At 42.9% G+C, this 13,851-nt stretch overlaps 1 pseudogene; it reads right to left on the minus strand.

The window, feature by feature from the left end:
* Positions 1-95: 95 nt before the first annotated feature.
* LOC110513790 lies at positions 96-8,839 on the minus strand (annotated as a pseudogene).
* Between the last annotated feature and the right edge of the window lie 5,012 nt (positions 8,840-13,851).

Genomic DNA, 13,851 nt, shown 5'->3' on the forward strand with positions numbered 1-13,851 from the left:
TATCAGTCAGCAGTCACCTGCAATGTCAAACAAGCCCAGTGAAAATTTGACATGTTTGGTTTCGCTCCTTTAGTAAGTGTAAAGAAGGACCACTATTCGAACAGCATTTTGTTTATTAAAAATGAAAGTAGTGTAAATTGTCAGTCCAATGATAAATGTTCATTTTCTCACAACCTGTTACCAAAAGCACAACACTGTATTGACAATCGTCAACTCTGTCGGACAGCACACACAATAATATGCACTGATTAGTGTCTCTTAATGCCGTGTTCAAAACAACTGGGAACTCAGAAATCTCCGACTTCAGTGTGTTCAAGACAACCGGGAACTCTGAAAAAAACAAGCTCTGACTGGGAGAAATCTTTTAAGTCATCCAACTCGGACTTCCAAGTTGGGAACTCTGGCACCTTTCTAGAGCTCTGACTTTCCGAGCCGAAGATCACTGACGTCATGATTTGACCAATTTTTTTCAGAGTTCCCAGATGTCTTGAAAGCACCATAAGTGTATTCAGTTAGTGCCATTACAACAAAAAAATATCAAAATGTTAATAAAATGGAGACAATGTTTAAATAGTGGTTAGCCATTGTGGCCTTGATGGGAACAGCATTCAAAACAAAGGTAAAAGTCAACTTCAGTTACATGCAGCATCCTTTTCAACTCCCTTTATAACAGGATGACATGGCATCTCAGAATCCTTTTTGAATGCTAAAAAATGCATCCTTCCTCCCATCCTTGAAGTAATCACACATATAATGTGATAGGATAGATTAAAGCAAATATCCCAATATATTACTTTTTACCTATTAAATAACGCTAGATCAGTGATAAGGATGTAAGTAAATGAACAGGGCAGTTATATATTTTCACTGTGGCAGTGTCAAATGGGCACAATGAGATATTTTGAAATTCGCACCAGGATATGACATCATCAATACACCACTTGAGCACCAATGACCATGTTGATCCTCTTTCATCCCCAAAGGGAAAGGCAGAGGAAGACTAAAGACGAGGCTGGTTGTTTTTCTGCTGGTTGTTTGACATACAGTACCAATTGCTATCTCAACTCTTCTTTTCCATTGAGCGTCATGCAGAGAAGAGAGAAAAAAGTGATCGCTAATTGGCACCAGAGGGGTCAAATGCATTTGTAACCAAGTGGGAATTTACCATATACAACTGAGAAAAATCAATTTGAAAGGCCCTCCAACTGGTAATTACTAGTGGGAAACTCATACATCATCCTGAGCTCCCACGTCTCCCACATGCTGACCTCACCTACTTAGGAAATGACCTGGATAACAGCATTTTTCTGCAATTAAATGCAACAAATCATTATTTATAAAAAGCAATCTATTAATATGTTTTTTTAACACTCATTTGTTTACCAGCATGATAGCTTTTAGTTTATGGTTTAGGTAGCTTGTTGGCCATTAGCCAAATTATCTTTTCAAAGCACGTGAATGCATCCAACTGGTATTTACGACTTCACAACTGGTAAATTCCCACCTCCCACTTGGTTACGAAGCAGCATTATGCAGTAGTGTGTTGTCACCGCTGTAGTTAATATGTGCCATCCAGGGCCGTCCTATCACAGAGTTGAGGTTGTGGCATTTGGGCCAGCTGGGTTTAGTATTGCTGATCTGAGTGGAGGCGGGTTCTCCGTGAATCAGCGGAAGTTCAGTTGAGGCCACACCTGCCTCAGAGCTTATTACCTCCTAGACTTAATACTGCAGCACACCCAACCTCCCTATTCCCGACCAACTACCACAGTGAACACATGCTTCAATTTCTGCCTCAGCTTCTTTTAAAAACGACGGAGCAGCAGCCTGCAGAGCAACTCAAAAACGTAGCCATAGCTTGAGTGCTCCCTGGTGGACAATCACAGAATTTGACACATTATACATTGCAGTGCAATGAGAGGCCTGCCTTTTGAAGGTGGGGAATGGTCATCGTGGCTGCAACTACTGTATGCAGATAACCAAGAACATTCTAGAAAAGAAAAATAATGAAGTTGGGACACCGGTCATGGAAGGGGAGAGTGTCTGACCTGATGACTGTATGAGGTGGTCATGCCTGCCGATCTTGGCAATGGTAGAAGCTCTTCACAAATTTTCAAAATGTTTGTTCTCGCCACTGTGCCTGGTGGCATTCCAGGAGCTTCCTCAAGGTCAGTCTTGGCTTTGCTGTCCCCTTTCTCTCCTGAGCCTTCTTATATTTTTTAGCGGTTTAGGATTCCTCTTAGCCTTTCGAGCCTCAGAAGTTACTCCTTTTCGGGCTGCCTTACCAACACCGCAGTACATGGAGGCATCTGGCAAAAGAGACAACAATGGGTTAGACTACATAAGATGTCATACTGCCACTTTTCCACTATCAGAACCAGGAAAAACTAGACCTAAGGATAGCCAAGCATGGTGGTTCAAGGAAGTAAACGTGTATTCTTAAACTTAATTGGATATTTTTCCGCATTGTGCCAATGCTGCAAATACTGATAATAAGTGGGGACATCTTAATTTCACACAACTGAAAGAAAGTAATACTCAAGAAAATAAAAGGTGTTACCGTGTAGCTTTACTTACAGTGAGGACAAAAGGCTCCAACAACAAAGCTCTTCACTTCCAGTAGCTCTCTATTCTCTGCCGAATCTTTCCTGGCCTGGAATGTTGAGAAGTGTATTGCTAGCCACCAGTCCTTTCTGTAACCCATCTCCTCTGCAAAAATCTTCAGCCATTGTTTTCTAAAGGAAAATATAAATCCGTGGAATTGGCACAAATGAAGCATGACATAAGGACTTGCCAATTTGCCATGAGAAGAGACAAGCAATGTATGCCGAATTTAATTTCTTCAAAGGGAGTGCATTTTCAATGTCCTCCTTTTGAGAGAGAGTAGTGTGGATTCATGCAGCCATCCTTACTTCATCCTCAGTCTCTTGATGATGTTCAACAAATGGTTCCAGACATCCAAGTTGCTCCTCCAACTGGAGTAGTCCAGGAGATCCAGAACCACACCTAGAGCCTTCTGAAGATCACCCTCATTCTCTGGGGGAAAAAACTCATCCTTTACTATGAACACCTTCATAGGACCAACATCAATGTGAAGAACACATCCACCAAACACATTCATCTGAATGTGTAAAAAAGCCCCCGAGGACAGAAACACACACGAAAACATTGAAAAATGACTAAAACATCAAGATAGACTTTAAAATGACTAGTTTCCCCTCATTTTACACCCCATTGTCCCTTTAAGACACTCAAAATCAATATATTGTTATTATTATTCTATATTCACATACCCGACTGTACCAGAAGAGAACAGTATTCCGGCATCAACTCATGACTTGGGACCAATGTATGCAGGATCTAAGGCAAATGTAATCGAAAACATGGACTCATTAAACAGTACAGTACCAGTAGGCTATTGAGGGGCAGAGTACAGGACTAACTGTAGCCTAGAGATGTCACCTTACTGTGATTGTTTTAAAATGAAATGGTCAAAAAGAAACAAATTGCTTCTTAGCAAAGAACCATTTCTAAAGCAAGAATTTTGCTAGTACTGTCTGGGAGAGGTCTTTGTGGGGAGGGGAAATCCGAAAACTAGCTGTTATTGGCAGAGACGTTTGGAACTCTTTCTTATTGGTCTATTAACAAATTGACCACCTGGTGATGTCACCAGGCAGACCAAAACTCCACCCCACCAAAAACAGGCGGACATTTCAGGCGTCTCTTCAACCAACTCATACACCAAAAGGACATTATACATTTTCACAGTATTATTCAAACCTGTGGAAATGTATATAAAACACAGGAAAATATTTTACTGCACTGGGCCTTTAATAATGATAATAGTGCCCAACATTTCAGCTAGATTCCCCTGTTAAGAACAGCAATGGCCTCAGTACTACCTTCAGCACTTTGAGAAGTTTCTTCAGTGGGTGGTTCTGTTTCTTCATGTACCGGTATAGGTAGACATGGGCATTGGGGTTGGGTGGGAAACTGTCGTCATAGGCATAGTCATTTAGAACCTTCACAGCTCCCTCGTGATCGTTGTAGAATTCCAGCATCTGCCATTGGCACGCGCAAGTCAAAACATTAGATCATCATAGGTAGTCTGATAAGGGAAAGTAGTTCAATGATGGAAAAGTAAAACAATGATGGAAAAAGGGGATGCCAGGGGCCATGTTAAGTAGGGCAAATTGTAGTAAATCGTTTTGAAACTGAAAAATGAAAACAAGTATTTTTACTGGACAAATTCAGGTAATATATTACCGTTTGGTTTGGAAATTGTTCTTGTTTCATGCCTACTGAACACGAAGCAGTACTTACATCAATGTAACTCAGAACAAAAGGATGCCAGACGCCAGGAAGCTTCATGATCTCCTTCAGGTTCACAGAAGATTGTCGGAAGTAGCTATGCATTTCTTGGTTGACAGCTGCATCATACTCATCTAAAATATGTTAAAGTCCATGTTAAGCCAAAGCACAACCACAGGTTATGGTTACATTTTATTTGGCCATGCTTTTTGAAATGTATTGGAATTGTCCCTAAAGACGCAGTTACATTATCTGGCCAGTAGATGGTAACCTAAGGATTTCCACTATCCCAATGTCATTGAAACCAATGAAAAATGGATACTTGGGGGTTGCCAGGTGTCCTCTTACCTGTGCTGGATGCAGTGGCTTTCTTGTCACACCAGATTAAGTAATCCAGGAAGCCACTATAGGCCCGGATCAAATCAAATCAAATGTTATTTGTCACATACACATGGTTAGCAGATGTTAATGCGAGTGTAGCGAAATGCTTGTGCTTCTAGTTCCGACAATGCAGTAATAACCAACAAGTAATCTAACTAACAATTCCAAAACTACTGTCTTATACACAGTGTAAGGGGATAAAGAATATGTACATAAGGATATATGAATGAGTGATGGTACAGAGTAGCATAGGCAAGATACAGTAGATGGTATCGAGTACAGTATATACATATGAGATGAGTATGTAAACAAAGTGGCATAGTTAAAGTGGCTAGTGATACATGTATTACATGAGGATACAGTCGATGATATAGAGTACAGTATATACGTATGCATATGAGATGAATAATGTAGGGTAAGTAACATTATATAAGGTAGCATTGTTTAAAGTGGCTAGTGATATACAGTATTTACATCATTTCCCATCAATTCCCATTATTAAAGTGGCTGGAGTTGAGTCAGTGTCAGTGTGTTGGCAGCAGCCACTCAATGTTAGTGGTGGCTGTTTAACAGTCTGATGGCCTTGAGATAGAAGCTGTTTTTCAGTCTCTCGGTCCCAGCTTTGATGCACCTGTACTGACCTCGCCTTCTGGATGATAGCGGGGTGAACAGGCAGTGGCTCGGGTGGTTGATGTCCTTGATGATCTTTATGGCCTTCCTGTAACATCGGGTGGTGTAGGTGTCCTGGAGGGCAGGTAGTTTGCCCCCGGTGATGCGTTGTGCAGACCTCACTACCCTCTGGAGAGCCTTACGGTTGAGGGCGGAGCAGTTGCCGTACCAGGCGGTGATACAGCCCGCCAGGATGCTCTCGATTGTGCATCTGTAGAAGTTTGTGAGTGCTTTTGGTGACAAGCCAAATTTCTTCAGCCTCCTGAGGTTGAAGAGGCCTGCTGCGCCTTCTTCGCGATGCTGTCTGTGTGGGTGGACCAATTCAGTTTGTCTGTGATGTGTATGCCGAGGAACTTAAAACTTGCTACCCTCTCCACTACTGTTCCATCGATGTGGATAGGGGGGTGTTCCCTCTGCTGTTTCCTGAAGTCCACAATCATCTCCTTAGTTTTGTTGACGTTGAGTGTGAGGTTATTTTCCTGACACCATACTCCGAGGGCCCTCACCTCCTCCCTGTAGGCTGTCTCGTCGTTGTTGGTAATCAAGCCTACCACTGTTGTGTCGTCCGCAAACTTGATGATTGAGTTGGAGGCGTGCGTGGCCACGCAGTCGTGGGTTAACAGGGAGTACAGGAGAGGGCTCAGAACGCACCCTTGTGGGGCCCCAGTGTTGAGGATCAGCGGGGAGGAGATGATGTTGCCTACCCTCACCACCTGGGGGCGGCCCGTCAGGAAGTCCAGTACCCAGTTGCACAGGGCGGGGTCGAGACCCAGGGTCTCGAGCTTGATGACGAGCTTGGAGGGTACTATGGTGTTGAATGCCGAGCTGTAGTCAATGAACAGCATTCTCACATAGGTATTCCTCTTGTCCAGATGGGTTAGGGCAGTGTGCAGTGTGGTTGAGATTGCATCGTCTGTGGACCTATTTGGGCGGTAAGCAAATTGGAGTGGGTCTAGGGTGTCAGGTAGGGTGGAGGTGATATGGTCCTTGACTAGTCTCTCAAAGCACTTCATGATGACGGAAGTGAGTGCTACGGGGCGGTAGTCGTTTAGCTCAGTTACCTTATCTTTCTTGGGAACAGGAACAATGGTGGCCCTCTTGAAGCATGTGGGAACAGCAGACTGGTATAGGGATTGATTGAATATGTTCGTAAACACACCGGCCAGCTGGTCTGCGCATGCTCTGAGGGCGCGGCTGGGGATGCCGTCTGGGCCTGCAGCCTTGCGAGGGTTAACACGTTTAAATGTCTTACTCACCTCGGCTGCAGTGAAGGAGAGACCGCATGTTTTCGTTGCCTAATCCTCTGGGACTGACCGGCTGACTGCTTGCCATACCTCCAGCTCTCAGCGATGGACAGCTGAATCTTGGCATCCTCAAACTGCCCATTGACCAGGAGATGGAACGAGTGCTCCAGACAGACCTTCAGGACAAACCAATTCTTAAATGCACATTGGCATACACTTCCATTGCAAACACATTGTTTACACATTCCATCTATTTGTTTGTTTTTGAAGGTGTCATAATTGCTTCATAACAAAAGTATGGACATGTTGACTGTCCTATATTAACTTATTTTTTCACCTATTGACTTAGGGTCCTTTAGTTGGGCTGATAGTGTAGAGATCAAGAGGTCAATTATGGAACCTACCTTCAGGTAATGCTTTACTCCTGAGTGTTTCACTCGCTCATAGAAACTGTTGTAGTCTTCCAGCGTCGAGTCGGGATGGTGGTGTAGTATCTCTGTGCCTATCCTCCAAATGATCTGAAAGACAAAGTTTGAAGAAATCAAACTTAGCATTTATACAGTACTTCTCAGCTACCCTTTGTGAGAGTTTCAGTCAGTGCAACGATTGACTTACCTCAGCGTAGAGTTGTGGCATGTTTGCGGTGGTATCCTCCAGTGTCTGTGAGTAACTGGCCATGTACTCTGCGGCATCCTGCCATCTATGGTGCAGCAAGACCTCCCTGATGTGCTGGAGGCAGTTCCTTGTGGTCTTGTGAAAGCCAGTCTCACGGGGTGTCTCTAACGAAACAACAGACATTGCCACTGGTTAATAAGAGCATCTTATGTATAGATGAAAATGATAAAAATTGGGCATTAACATACACTACATGACCAAAGGTATGTGGACAGCTGCTCGTCCAACATCTCATTCCAAAATCACAGGCATTAATATGGAGCTGTAACCCCCCTTTGCTAAACATAACAGCCTCCACTCTTCAGGGAAGGCTTTCCACTTAATGTTGGAACCTTGCTGCGGGGACTTGCTTCCATTCAGCCACAAGAGCATTCGTGAGGTCGGGCACTGATGTTGGGCGATTAGGCCTGGCTGGCAGTCGGCGTTCCAATTCATCTCAATGGGGGTTGAGGTCTGGGCTCTGTGCTAGCCAGTCAAGTTAGTCCACATCGATCTCAACAAACCATTTCTGTATGGACTTTGTGCACAGGGGAATTGACATGCTGAAACAGGAAAGAGCCTTTCTCCAAAACTGTTGCCACAAAGTTGCAAGCACAGAATCATCTAGATTGTCATTGTATGCTGTAGCGCTAAGATCTCTTCACTGGAACTACAGGGCCTACCCCAAAGCATGAAAAACAGCCCAAGACCATTATTCCTACACTTTACAGTTGGCACTATGCATTCGGGCAGGTAGTGTTCTGGCATTCGCCAAACCCAGATTCATTCGTCGGACTGCTAGATGGTTAAAGCGTGATTCATCACTCCAGATAAATGTTTTCCACTGCTCCAGAGTTCCATGACAGCGAGCTTTACACTACTCCAGCCGACGCTCCCGAAGAACAGTTCTTGTGCTGAAGTTGCTTTCAGAGGCCGTTTGGATCTCAGTAGTGAGTGTTGCAACTGAGGATGATTTCTATGAGCTATGCGACTCAGCACTCGGCAGTTGGCTGTGAGCGTATGGGCTACCACTTCACAGCTGAGCTGTTGTTGCTCGAAGATGTTTCCACTTCACAATAACTGCACTTACAGTTGACAGCTCTAGCAGGGCAGAAACTTGACAAACTGACTTGTTGGAAAGGTGGCATCCTATGATGGTGCCACGTTGAAAGTCACTGAGCTCTTCAGTAAGACCAATATTTTGCCAATGGGATTCTATGGAGATTGCATGGCTGTGTATTCGATTTTATACACCTGTGATGGTGTGGCTGAAATAGCCAAATCTACTAATTTGAAGGGGTGTCCACATACTTTTGTGTAAACAGCAGCTTGAACTAGCTAACTAGCTGGTTTAGCTTACTCAAGGGTTCACATATTCTTCTACACCCTGCATTTTATAAATTACCTTTAAATAAAGGAGGCGCCAGGGGAAGGTTTGGCTTCTTGATTCGTTTTCTGTTGATTGATTCATCGTCATCTGAAGACTCATTTTCGCCCCGTTCTTCACCGGGCACCCTCAGTTCTGACTCCAGATCATCCATGACCCACCGTTCAAAGTTCGACCTATTTTCGTTAACATTTGTTAGTGTTGTAAAACAGGAGAGTGAGACCAAATCATGGACGCTAGACAGAGTGTAATCAAGTATAGCAAAAAGGCAGTTTATTGAGTCAAAAGATATCTTGTCCTGCAGTTTAACGTGCACGGACCCTATTCCTTTGGCTCAGAAGGAGCCAGAGTTTACAGCAGAATGTATACACAGAATAATGTAGGTGGAGTCTCGTCGTGTTGGTCTTCTGACTGGTCCTGAAGAGTTTGAGGCGGGCCTGCTCTATCCAGAGCAGGAGCCCCATTGGTGCACAGCAAAGTCCTTTGCTCTTGGCACCCGACCAGTAGGGGGGGGGGGGGGGGGTAGAGTGTGAGTGTACAGTGCTCATGAAATGAATGTGTGTCAAGGAAGCGTGGATTTAGGGACTGGTAATGTCTGCTTTAGGCTCAGGTGTTTCCTGTCTTTGCAGGAGTGCATGCAAGGGTCAATGTCAGTGAGATAGTTTGGCACTCTAAGCTCGTTAGTGTTGCAGGATGTTCTTTGTAGTCTACAGGGGAGTATATTTGTGTGATGGCAGCTGTGTGTCCTTCGGATAATCATGTTATTGCACGTAGGCTCTAAACTTGACTGAGGACACTGGGCCCAGAGTTATCTGAGGACATCCGGTTTAACCAGAGCATTGGCCTGCTAGTAATGCTTGATATTAGATTATTTATATAACACATATATTTGATGTAGGTTGTTTAGCAAAAAGTGTGAATTTGCGCCAAACACCATGCACGATAACAGCGTCTTATCAGCGACACAAAAAAAGTACTTCCGGGTCAAGGAAGTCGTTTTTCAAAATAAAAGTCGCCCACGTAATAGTAGAAAAGTGGCATTAACCTATATTTATTCATGACACGAAACACAGCCCTTATTAAGTGTTTCTAAAATTCCTTAAGGGGAAAAATGAATGGTGGAAAAACGATTGGAACCATTTCCCTGTTTGGTTATTATGACATCGCCACTTTGGGGCTCTGTAGCTGGGATAGGCAACTCTGTTCCTGGAGTGCAGGAAGAACTACAGGATTTTGTTCCAACTAGGCACCACATCTGACCAACTGAGCTAATTGATCAGTTCAATGATTGCCTAAATTCAACACACCCGCTGTTCCAGGTTGGTAAATCAAAAACATGAAGTGTCTGGGGCACTCCAGGACCATGGTTGCCTAGCCCTGCGCTATAGGCCTATAAATTACATATTGGCTTACATTGAAAAAACTATTCTAAATGCTGAAATGAAGTGGGGTTGGGATTACTCATTAGGGTCTTCATTTTAATTTGACTTTATAACAAGAGGGCTTTGTGTTCGAGCCTATTTAATAAATAAGAGGTAGGCCTACCTGTTTCACAGACAATTATAGGCTGTACTATCCATAGACCTAACCTATATAATAATGATTTAACAACAATATACTGGAATAAAATATAATAAATTAGGGAAGGGAGCACGCTGCAGAGGTCTGGTGTTGGTGGAAGAACTGGTAAGGGTGGACCTAGTGCTAAAGTAGGAGTTGACTGTACTGATAGTGACGCTGTTGTCTGGGGTGATGAGGGTTAACTGTGGAATTGACAGTACTGATAAATGCATAAATCAGAATAATTTTACACAACGGATGATAAATTAAATTAAGGCTGTTGAACCACCAAATCTGAAGCATAAATTGTATGGGGGTGGCACGGATGTTGTGAATGATCAGAAACTTAAGACTCAAATTTTGTGGTGGGGGGGGACATAAATGCATTTTGGGATTGTCATCATATTTCAATGGCAATACATTCCACTATGCAGCATAATGAAAAATGTGGTTTCCAATTTTGTGAGGAAGTTGCCAAAACCTTGCAAAGGCCAATTGGAAAAACAATTGTCACTAATAAACGTAGTGTCAAAAATCTTAGGAATATGTGGGACAAGAATAGAGGTTTTGTTAATCAGCCTCAGCCTCAAGTTTAGCCTCATTTTTGTTAGTCAGATTGAGGAATAGGTTGAATTGACCAATCCGTTGGGTCGTCACCCATATGTAATGAAATAGGAGATGATGATGACCGCACAAATTTAAGTCAGTGCAACAGTCAGACTGAACTAATTGATACAAAAACACCAAACACAGAGGGGGGAGGAGAAATGCAGTGAAAGGTAAATATGGTGAGGAATGTGTCACACAGCACAAGAAACCCCAAACATAATTTTAACTAATAAAGGCAATACTTGAGATATTGAGAATAGGCAGAAAGGGCTCCCGAGTGGCGCAGCAGTCTAAGGCACTGCATCTCAGTACTAGCTGCATCACTAATCAAATCAAATGTATTGGTCACATACAAGTGTTCAGCAGATGTTATTGTGGGTGTAGTGAAATGCTTGTGCTTCTAGCTCCGACAGTGCGGTAATATCTAACAAATCATATCTAACAGTTTCACAACATATACACAAAATATATGTAAATCTAAGTAAGGAATATATATACAGTGCCTTGCGAAAGTATTCGGCCCCCTTGAACTTTGCGACCTTTTGCCACATTTCAGGCTTCAAACATAAAGATATAAAACTGTATTTTTTTGTGAAGAATCAACAACAAGTGGGACACAATCATGAAGTGGAACAACATTTATTGGATATTTCAAACTTTTTTAACAAATCAAAAACTGAAAAATTGGGCGTGCAAAATTATTCAGCCCCTTTACTTTCAGTGCAGCAAACTCTCTCCAGAAGTTCAGTGAGGATCTCTGAATGATCCAATGTTGACCTAAATGACTAATGATGATAAATACAATCCACCTGTGTGTAATCAAGTCTCCGTATAAATGCACCTGCACTGTGATAGTCTCAGAGGTCCGTTAAAAGCGCAGAGAGCATCATGAAGAACAAGGAACACACCAGGCAGGTCCGAGATACTGTTGTGAAGAAGTTTAAAGCCGGATTTGGATACAAAAAGATTTCCCAAGCTTTAAACATCCCAAGGAGCACTGTGCAAGCGATAATATTGAAATGGAAGGAGTATCAGACCACTGCAAATCTACCAAGACCTGGCCGTCCCTTTAAACTTTCAGCTCATACAAGGAGAAGACTGATCAGAGATGCAGCCAAGAGGCCCATGATCACTCTGGATGAACTGCAGAGATCTACAGCTGAGGTGGGAGACTCTGTCCATAGGACAACAATCAGTTGTATATTGCACAAATCTGGCCTTTATGGAAGAGTGGCAAAAAGAAAGCCATTTCTTAAAGATATCCATAAAAAGTGTTGTTTAAAGTTTGCCACAAGCCACCTGGGAGACACACCAAACATGTGGAAGAAGGTGCTCTGGTCAGATGAAATCAAAGTTGAACTTTTTGGCAACAATGCAAAACGTTATGTTTGGCGTAAAAGCAACACAGCTCATCAACCTGAACACACCATCCCCACTGTCAAACATGGTGGTGGCAGCATCATGGTTTGGGCCTGCTTTTCTTCAGCAGGGACAGGGAAGATGGTTAAAATTGATGGGAAGATGGATGGAGCCAGATACAGGACCATTCTGGAAGAAAACCTGATGGAGTCTGCAAAAGACCTGAGATTGGGACGGAGGTTTTGTCTTCCAACAAGACAATGATCCAAAACATAAAGCAAAATCTACAATGGAATGGTTCAAAAATAAACATATCCAGGTGTTAGAATGGCCAAGTCAAAGTCCAGACCTGAATCCAATCGAGAATCTGTGGAAAGAACTGAAAACTGCTGTTCACAAATGCTCTCCATCCAACCTCACTGAGCTCGAGCTGTTTTGCAAGGAGGAATGGGAAAAAAATTCAGTCTCTTGATGTGCAAAACTGATAGACATACCCCAAGCGACTTACAGCTGTAATCGCAGCAAAAGGTGGCGCTACAAAGTATTAACTTAAGGGGGCTGAATAATTTTGCACGACCCATTTTTCTGTTTTTGATTTGTTAAAAAAGTTTGAAATATCCAATAAATGTAGTTCCACTTCATGATTGTGTCCCACTTGTTGTTGATTCTTCACAAAAAAATACAGTTTTATATCTTTATGTTTGAAGCCTGAAATGTGGCAAAAGGTCGCAAAGTTCAAGGGGGCCGAATACTTTCGCAAGGCACTGTATACACACACACACACACACACACATTCTACCGTTCAAAAGTTTGGGGTCACTTAGAAAGGTCCTTGTTTTTGAAAAAAGGCTTTTTTTTAACCATTAAAATAACATCAAATTGATCAGAAATAGGGTGTAGACATTGTTAATGTTGTAAATGACTATTGTAGCTGGAAATGGCAGATGTTGAATGGAATATCTACATAGGCGTACAGAGGCCCATTATCAGCAACCAAACCCTTCTGCATTTATGTTAACACAGCTGAAAACTGTTATTCTGATTAAGAAAGCAACAGAAGTGGCCTTCTTTAGACTAGTTGAGTATTTTTGAGCATCAGCAATTACAGGCTCAAAATGGCCAGAAACAAAGGCTTTCTTCTGAGACTCGTCAGTTCTTGTTCTAAGAAATGAAGGCTATTCCATGCAAGAAAATTGTCAAGAAACTGAAGATTTCGTACAACGCAGTGTACTACTCCCTTCACAGAACAGACCAAACTGCCTCTAACCAGAATAGAAAGAGGAGTGGGAGGCTGCAGTGCACAATTGAGCAAGAGGACAAGTACATTAGTGTCTAGTTAGAGAAACAGACGCCTCACAAGTCCTCACCTGGCAGCTTCATTAAATAGTATCCGCAAAACACCAGTCTCAACGTCAACAGTGATGAGGCGACTCAGGGATGCCTCCTCTACTCCCTGTTCACTCATGACTGCATGACTCCAACACCATTAAGTTTGCAGATGACACAACAGTGGTAGGTCTGATCACCGACAACAACGAGACAGCCTATATAGGGAGGAGGTCAGAGACCTGGCCGTGTGGTTTCAGGACAACAACCTCTCCCTCAACGTGATCAAGACAAAGGAGATTGTGGACTACAGGAAAAAGAGGATTGAGCACGCCCCAATTAACATCTACTGGG

This window comes from Oncorhynchus mykiss, chromosome 4 (genome assembly GCF_013265735.2).
Source record: "Oncorhynchus mykiss isolate Arlee chromosome 4, USDA_OmykA_1.1, whole genome shotgun sequence".
Lineage (NCBI taxonomy): Eukaryota > Metazoa > Chordata > Actinopteri > Salmoniformes > Salmonidae > Oncorhynchus > Oncorhynchus mykiss.